Raw genomic sequence first — 9,821 nt, forward strand, 5'->3', positions numbered from 1 at the left:
CCTACAACTACGTTTTCAAATACTTTATAAATGCTTTTATTGTAACGACCCGAATTTCACGTCCAAAAATTTCGTTATAACACATTACATAAAAAGCATTAATAATTAAAACATTGTTTGATTTAAACCAATCCACATCGAAAACCAATTTGAAATCCACCATCATCTAAACAACCAGAATATCAAGTGTCAATCCCAGAATAAACTCAAAACTGCGGAAACAAGAGTGTGTGTGTCATGCTGCTACCGTGCCGGCTCCTTCCCCTTAGCTAAAGAGGTACCTGAAACAACAACTGAAAAACGTAAGCACAAAGCTTAGTGAGTTCCCCCACCGTACCACATACCACAATAATAACATAACACACATATATTGTCAGGCATATCTGGGTGCCTGACCTACCCCTTCGGTCCTTTCGACCGGGTATTGCCAGGCATATCTGGGTGCTGGCCTCCCCTTCGGTCCTCTCGACCGGATACTGCCTAGCATATCTGGGTGCTGGCCTCCCCTTCGGTCCTCTCGACCGGATACTGGAGACTATCTCTCCCCCTCTACTACTACCACATAGCACATATCACAATATCAGAATCCAACTAGCATGACTGGGTATAACTACCCCTTCGGCCCTATCGACCGGATATCTTGGGGACTATCTCCCCTGCCACTACTAACACATAACATCATATCATATTAGCACATAAACATAGCACAGGTAGTAGTAACCCCTAGATGAATATCACAGAGACAAACATCTACATACAACTCCTACTGGTGGGCCGGCATTGTGGCCGTAGACCCACCGCTACTGGAAGGCAACTCACCTCGAAAAGGTTGCTGGTCTGTGTGGGAATTGACTGTCTACTGTTGTTGCTGCTGCTCCGGAAGTCCCCCAGCTATAATTCCCACAAAACGACCAGTCAAACACCGCTAGATGTTCTTAGGGTAAAATGACCCCTTTTTACCCCTTACCAAGTCAAGTCCAGGTCAAAGTCAACTTCCAGTTGACTGGACTCGCCGAGTCCGCGAGCAACTCGCCGAGTCCATTCCTCACTGATCCGGTCTCACTCACCAGGTCCCTCTCCCCACTCACTGAGTCACCCTTGACTCGCTACCCGGGACTATGGGGCCGACTCGAGTCCCAACTTGCCGAGTTCCTCGAGCAACTCGCCGAGTTCCTCGAGCAGATCCCTTGCTCGCTTTCAATCCACACCAGAACACCCCATACGAGGGTTTGGGGTTTCGGGACTACGTTACACAGTTAATTCTATGCACAGGTACGAAGGGTTGAGCCTTCGATGCTTAAATCCCTCGTGATATGTGGATGTTCATATGACTCGCCGAGTTTGAGGAACTACTCGGCGAGCTCCATGCAATCTTCATAGGACTCGCCGAGTTGTTCTTCAAACTCGCCGAATCGACGACCATCTTCATAGAACTCGCCGAGTTCCACTTTGGGACTCGCCGAGTCCTTCGACCCATTCCCAGAGTAGGCCAGATCTGGGACATGTAACACTTCAAAACCACATATCCAAGGTCCTAGGGCTCATTTACCACATAAAGTTGCAAACTTTACGTGCATGCATGGCCCTATGAGCTCAAACATGCAATTCCAAGCTCTTTAAGAGGTCCAAAACTCAATGGGGACCTCAATCACCTCAACCACAGAGACTTTATGCTACTAGGATGTCCAAAAGGTCCAAATCCGAAGTCCTTGCAGAACATTAACCATAGACACATAGAGATTTAGGTTCTTAGGGCTTAAAACCTCTTTTTAGGGACAAAAAGGGGACTCAATGAACTAAAGATCAAGGTAGGAACTTTTCTACCTTAATAGAAGCCCTTCACAGAGTAGATTCCGGATCTTCTTCCCTTCTTGCACTCTCCAACCTTCTCCTTCTTCTCCCAAGCTCCAAACCACCTTCAAAATGCTAAAAAATCACCCACAAGGACACAAAAGGGGCTAGGGTTTCATTCTACAGGTCTCTGGGAGTGCTAGGGGAATGGAGGCTGGGTTAGATCATTTAAATAGGGTGCAAACACCCGGGTTAGGGTTTAAGTCCAAACAGGGTCTACTTGTCGAGTCCCTCGGACCTACTCGCCGAGTAGACCGAGTAGATCCCGCGTCTAGTCCCGCTTCTACTCGACGAGTTAGTCCTTCAACTCGCCGAGTCCAAGGTTAATCATGCAATATAAGGAGATTTAATAATCAAGAATACATATCAGGAACCAGGTGCTACAAATCTCCCCCACTTATTTTAGACTTCGTCCTCGAAGTCTGCTACTCCATCCTGAAACAGCTCGGGATAATGCTCCATCATCTCGTCCACTGGCTCCCAAGTCCATTCCGAACCCTTGCGGTGCTGCCATTGCACCTTCACTAGCTCCACCCTCTTGTTCCTCAAATCCTTCGACTTCCTGTCGAGGATTGCGACTGGGCGCTCAATGTAGTTCAGGCTGTCATCAACCTGAATATCCTCTAAAGGCACTACTGTTGAATCGTCCACTAGGCACTTCCGCAACTGAGAAACATGGAAAGTGTTGTGGATCTGGCTGAGCTCGACTGGCAGATCCAGTCTATACGCCACCTTGCCCACCCGGGCTACGACCCTGAACGGTCCGATGAATCTTGGGCCCAATTTGCCCCGCTTCCTGAATCAAATGACGCCTTTCCAAGGCGACACCTTCAGGAGAACCATATCCCCGACTTGGAACTCCAAGTCGGATCGACACTTGTCGACGTAACTCTTCTGTCGACTCTGAGCAGTCTGAAGCCTGATCTGAACCTGCTGGATCCTCTTGGTCGTCTTGAGCACCACTTCGGTGCTCCCCATGACTCTCTGGCCAACTTCACCCCAGCATATCGGGGTCCTGCACCTCCGTCCATACAACATCTCGAATGGAGGGCGGTCGATACTCACGTGGTAGCTGTTGTTATAGGAGAACTCGGCCAAGGGAAGATAGGTATCCCAGCTACCACCGAAGTCTAACACGCACGCCCGCAACATATCCTCCAAGGTCTGGATAGTCTGCTCGCTCTGACCATCCGTCTGGGGGTGAAAGGCGATGCTAAAATGCAAACGAGTGCCCAACTCGTCATGAAATCTCTTCCAAAATCTGGAAGTAAAACGCACATCCCTGTCCGAGATAACCGATACTGGCACCCCGTGCCGCGCCACGATCTCCCTAATATAGATGTCAGCCAATTTCTCGGCCGATATGCTCTCCTGAATCGGGATAAAGTGAGCACTCTTGGTCAATCGATCCACGATGACCCAAATCGAATCCACTCCACGCGCGGTCCTGGGAAGTTTCGTGATAAAATCCATCGTGATATCTTCCTATTTCCACAGTGGAATATCCAACGGCTGCATCTTGCCATGCGGTCTCTGATGTTCGGCCTTGACCTTCCTGTAGGTCAAGCACCGCTCAACGTACCATGCCACATCCCGCTTCATGCAGGGCCACTAATAATCTAGACGAATATCCCTATACATCTTCGTCGCCCCGGGATGAATAGAGAATCGGGACTTGTGCGCCTCCTCCATCAAAATCTGGCGCACGCCTCCGTGATACGGCACCCACACCCTACGGTGTAGTGTCAATAGCCCTCGGCTATCATAATCGAAGGAGGAAACCTGACCCACCACACGCTCTCTCTTCCGATGCTCCTCCTTGATAGCCTCCTGTTGAGCCTCCCGAATTCGCTCCAACAGGGGGGTCACCACGGTCATCCTCATGCATACGTCCCTGATCGGCGCCGCCTTGCGGCTAAGCGCATCGGCCACCACATTGGCCTTCCCCAGGTGGTAGAGGATCTCGCAATCATAATCCTTTACCACGTCCAACCACCGACGCTGCCTCATATTCAGATTCGGCTGATCCATGAGGTACCTCAAACTCTTGTGGTCCGTGTAGATGGTACATCGAACCCCGTAGAGGTAATGCCGCCAAATCTTGAGGGCAAAAACCACCGCCCCCAACTCCAAATCATGCGTCGGGTAGTTCGCCTCGTGAGGCTTGAGCTGCCTCGAAGCGTAGGCAATGACATGCCCCCTCTGCATCAGTACCGCGCCCAACCCAGAAATGGACGCGTTGCAGTATACCACAAAATCCTCTACGCCCTCTGGCAGGGCTAAGATCGGCGCCTCGCACAGTCTCTGTCTCAGCGTCTCAAATGCAGCCTGCTGCTTGGGTCCCCACCGAAAGACCACGGCTTTCTTCGTCAGCCGCGTCAGGGGTACGACTATCTTGGAGAAATCCTGAATAAACCTCCGATAGTAGCCTGCTAGCCCCAGAAAACTCCGAATCTCAGATGGAGACTTCGAAACCTCCCATCTCATCACGGCCTCGACCTTGGACGGATCGACCAGAATCCCGTTCTGGTTGACGAGGTTTCCGAGAAATTGCACCTCGCGTAACCAAAACTCACACTTGGAGAACTTGGCATACAAGCTCTCCCTCCTCAGGGTCTCCAACACCTCTCTCAGATGCTCCTCATGCTCCTCCTGGGTCTTCGAATAAACCAAGATTTCATCGATAAAGACTATCACAGACCGATCCAACATCGGTCTGCATACGCGGTTCATGAGGTCCATGAACGCGGCAGGAGCATTGGTGAGCCCAAACGGCATCACCACGAACTCATAGTGGCCATAGCGCGTCCGAAACGCGGTCTTCGGCGCATCCTCCTCCCTGACCCTCATCTGATGGTATCCCGAACGCAAATCGATCTTGGAAAACCAAGACGCTCCTTGAAGCTGGTCAAAGAGATCATCAATCCTCGGGAGTGGGTAACGGTTCTTCACCGTTACCTTATTCAGCTCCCAATAGTCTATGCACATCCGGTGCGACCCATCCTTCTTCTTCACAAACAGGATCGGGGCTCCCTAGGGTGAACTACTCGGACGAATAAATCCCTTGTCTAGCAGCTCCTGCAGCTGCGTAGACAACTCCTGCATCTCGGGAGGAGCCACCCGGTACGGTGCCTTGGCTATCGGAGCCGCACCAGGAATGAGGTCAATCATGAACTCCACCTGTCGCTCCGGAGGTATCCCAGGAAGCTCCTCCGGGAAAACACCCGCAAAATCTCGAACCACCGGAACCTCGCTCACTGTCGTCTTACCCGCCTCCCGGGTATCCATCACATACGCGACGTATCCTGTGCATCCCTGCTGAAGATAGCGCCTAGCCCTCGCTGCTGAACATACAGTGGGTACGCCATGTGGCCTCTCGCCATGAATCACTAACTCTCCCCGTCCTGGGGTCCTGACTCGCACTAGCTGCTGCGCGCAATCTATCACTGCCCCATTAGGGCTCAACCAATCCATGTCTATAATCACCTAGTTCCCACGCAGCGGAATGGGAACCAAGTCTACCAAGTAACGCTCCTCAAACAAACGCAGTACGCAATCTCGAAATACCATCGATCCCCGCACCGATCGATCATCAGCAATCTCTACCTCTAAAGGGCAATCTAACTCGCCCGAGGACTCCTGAAACCTCTTGCTAAGCGCAAGGGAAACAAATGATCGGGACGCACCCGAGTCGAACAACACCTGAACTGGGATGTCGTTCACATGGAACGATCCTAGTGCATACATATACATACGGAGCACATATCAATATCATAACGTTATAAAATTAAAAGAGAGGGAAAGAATCATACCCGTCACCACATCGGGTGCGGCGCGTGCCTCCTCGGTAGTCAGCTGAAACGCTCGGCTCCTCACCACTGGAGCCTCTGCCTTGCCCTGCCGGCCATCCGTGATCCGCAGGGTCGCTGGAGCTGGCGTCTTCACCGGCGCTGAAACTGTCAACTGGGGGCAATTGGCCTTCTTGTGGCCCCTCTGGTTGCAGTGGAAACACAACAACTCAGACATCTGAATAACTGCTGCCGGAGCAGTGCAATCCCTGCTAAAGTGCCCAGACTTGCCGCACTTGTAGCAGCCTGATGATCCCAACCTGCACGCCCCCTCATGCGCCTTGCCGCATTTCCTACAGCGTCCCCGTCCCTATTGGCCTTTCGGCCCCGCATCTGATCCCTTGGGCTTCTTCCCCGAAGCCCCTCCTGACTGACCCTCTTCTGTCTTCCGTTTCCGGATGTGTTCCAAATCTATCTCCCTCTCCCTCGCCCTGGCAATCATGGAGTCCAGGGTAGGGCAAGCCGAAAAGCTAACATGCTCCCGGATGTTAGCTCGTAGCATATCATGATAACGGGTCCTCCTCATATCCTCGTCACCAGCATACTAGGGCACCAACAAGGCCCTCTCCCGGAACTTGGCGGTGATCTCCGCTACAGTCTCTGTCGTCTGTCTCATGTCCAAAAACTCCCTGGCCAACTGTTGAAGCTCGACAGCCGGCGCAAACTCTGCCTTGAACCTAGTCACAAAGTCCGACCAGGTCATAGCCTCGATAGCTGAGGCTCCCAACGAGTCACCCACTGACTCCCACCAATCCCGGGCTCGGTCCCGTAAACACCCGACTGCATACCTCACCTTCGACCCCTCGGGGCAGAAGCTAGTCAACTGTGCAGACTCGATGTCTGCAATCCATCGCCTGGCAGCAATGGGGTCTTTCACCCCGTGGAAATCTGGCGCACCACTGCCCCTGAAGTCCTTGAAGGACAGTGTGCGAGATCCCGACTGGCTAGATGCCATATCACTCCTGAATGCCCGAAGGCGATCCTCCATCAACTCGATGATCCCTTCCTTGATCGACCCGAAGATGATGGGGGTCGACTCAAGGATGCCTCTGGTAATCTCTGACGCGATGAACTCGCGTAGTCCCTCATCTACCGGCTCGGAACCTAATCCCGAACCTGACCCCTCTCCTGAACCACCATCTATCGGCCTCGATCGAAGTACCACCATTCTGCAATACATAATACAATCATTAGTGATACTGATACTTCCTGAGGGATCACTGCTACTTACAAGTTCCCTGGTCTTATCTTGGCCTTCCTTGGTTCGGGTATGGATCCTCTCCTTTCAGTAGTACGGGCCCATACTACCTTCCACATCTATCCGTACCTTCTTCAAGAAATGCCTCGACTCCACCAGATCCCCTTCACTACCGCTGATCGCTGCTATACTCATCCTAGGCTTGCCCTAGGGAAATCTCTGGTTCTAATCTATCCAGTCCTCAGCTGCTGCAGGCCTCCTTGTAATGCCAGTTAGCCATTACCCGAATACCATCACATGTGACAAGGCTCAGATAATCCTTCGAGTACCCGACTCGTCCCTACAACGGTTGGACTCAAACAAGAGCTGCGCAGTAGGATCAAATCCGGCACTCTAAGATTATCCAACCCTGATCACATGTGACGTGACGTATTCGCCTAATGGCTAACTCCCATTATTCAGAGTCCCACATAGCATGAAGCAAGCAACATTCAGACAAGGGTAACAATCTCAATCAACTCTATCTGCTTACAGGAACTGTACTAGCATAAAGTGCTAAGCTCATACTATCAGGCATAACCTAATCAAGCTATCCTACTTGCTGTCTACTCAATAACTAGCATGCAATTCTCATACAACTGAAACACATAAAGTAGGCACTTAAGGCATCACTCCTAGATCCTTAGTCCTATTCTAGCATGCTGTTCTACAAAAGCTGATAAACATAACATAAAATCGTATGGGTACTTTGGGGAATACTTACTTGAGCTCGGCCGGTCGCGCACATCACACACTTCGTTCTTTCTCGAAACTCTTTTCTCAATTTTTTAGAAAACATTTTCTTTTAGAAAATCTTTTAATCCCTCGATTTGAGTTCAGACATCCCCGAAGGTGTGTCCGAATCCCTCAAACCAGGGCTCTGATACCAACTTGTAACGAGCCGAATTTCACGTCCAAAAATTTCGTTATAACACATTACATAAAAAGCATTAATAATTAAAACATTGTTTGATTTAAACCAATTCACATCGAAAACCAATTTGAAATCCACCATCATCTAAACAACTAGAATATCAGAGTGTCAATCCCATAATAAACTCATAATTACGGAAACAAGAGTGTGTGTGTCATGTTGCTACCGTGCCGGCTCCTTCCCCTTAGCTAAAGAGGTACCTGAAACAACAACTGAAAAACGTAAGCACAAAGCTTAGTGAGTTCCCCCATCATACCACATACCACAATAATAACATAACACACATATATTGTCAGGCATATCTGGGTGCCTGACCTACCCCTTCGGTCCTTTCGACCGGGTATTGCCAGGCATATCTGGGTGCTGGCCTCCCCTTCGGTCCTCTCGACCGGATACTCCCTAGCATATTTGGGTGCTGGCCTCCCCTTCGGTCCTCTCGACCGGATACTGGAGACTATCTCTCCCCCTCTACTACTACCACATAGCACATATCACAATATCAGAATCCAACTAGCATGACTGGGTATAACTACCCCTTCGGCCCTATCGACCGAATATCTTGGGGACTATCTCCCCTGCCACTACTAACACATAACACCATATCATATTAGCACATAAACATAGCACAGGTAGTAGTAACCCCTAGATGAATACCACATAGACAAACATCTACATACAACTCCTACTGGTGGGCCGGCATTGTGGCCGTAGACCCACCGCTACTGGAAGGCAACTCACCTCAAAAAGGCTGCTGGTCTGTGTCGGAATTGACTGTCTACTGTTGCTGCTGCTGCTCCGGACGTCCCCCGGCTATAATTCCCACAAAACGATCAGTCAAACACCGCTAGATGTTCTTAGGGTAAAATGACCCCTTTTTACCCCTTACCAAGTCAAGTCCAGGTCAAAGTCAACTTCCAGTTGACTGGACTCGCCGAGTCCGCGAGCAACTCGCCGAGTCCATTCCTCACTGATCCGGTCCCACTCACCAGGTCCCTCTCCCCACTCACTGAGTCACCCTTGACTCGCTACCCGGGACTATGGGGCCGACTCGAGTCCCAACTCGCCGAGTTCCTCGAGCAGATCCCCTGCTCGCTTTCAATCCACACCAGAACACCCCATACGAGGGTTTGGGGTTTCGGGACTACGTTACACAGTTAATTCTATGCACAGGTACGAAGGGTTGAGCCTTCGATGCTTAAATCCCTCGTGATATGTGGATGTTCATATGACTCGCCGAGTTTGAGGAACTACTCGGCGAGCTCCATGCAATCTTCATAGGACTCGCCGAGTTGTTCTTCAAACTCGCCGAATCGACGACCATCTTCATAGAACTCGCCGAGTTCCACTTTGGGACTCGCCGAGTCCTTCGACCCATTCCCAGAGTAGGCCAGATCTGGGACATGCAACACTTCAAAACCACATATCCAAGGTCCTAGGGCTCATTTACCACGTAAAGTTGCAAACTTTACGTGCATGCATGGCCCTATGAGCTCAAACATGCAATTCCAAGCTCTTTAAGAGGTCCAAAACTCAATGGGGACCTCAATCACCTCAACCACAGAGACTTTATGCTACTAGGATGTCCAAAAGGTCCAAATCCGAAGTCCTTGCAGAACATTAACCATAGACACATAGAGATTTAGGTTCTTAGGGCTTAAAACCTCTTTTTAGGGACAAAAAGGGGACTCAATGAACTAAAGATCAAGGTAGGAACTTTTCTACCTTAATAAAAGCCCTTCACAGAGTAGATTCCGGATCTTCTTCCCTTCTTGCACTCTCCAACCTTCTCCTTCTTCTCCCAAGCTCCAAACCACCTTCAAAATGCTAAAAAATCACCCACAAGGACACAAAAGGGGCTAGGGTTTCATTCTACAGGTCTCTGGGAGTGCTAGGGGAAATGGAGGCTGGGTTAGATCGTTTAAATAGGGTGCAAACACCCGGATTAGGGTTT

The sequence above is a fragment of the Lactuca sativa genome, chromosome 8 (assembly GCF_002870075.4).
Source record: "Lactuca sativa cultivar Salinas chromosome 8, Lsat_Salinas_v11, whole genome shotgun sequence".
Classification (NCBI taxonomy): Eukaryota; Viridiplantae; Streptophyta; class Magnoliopsida; order Asterales; family Asteraceae; genus Lactuca; species Lactuca sativa.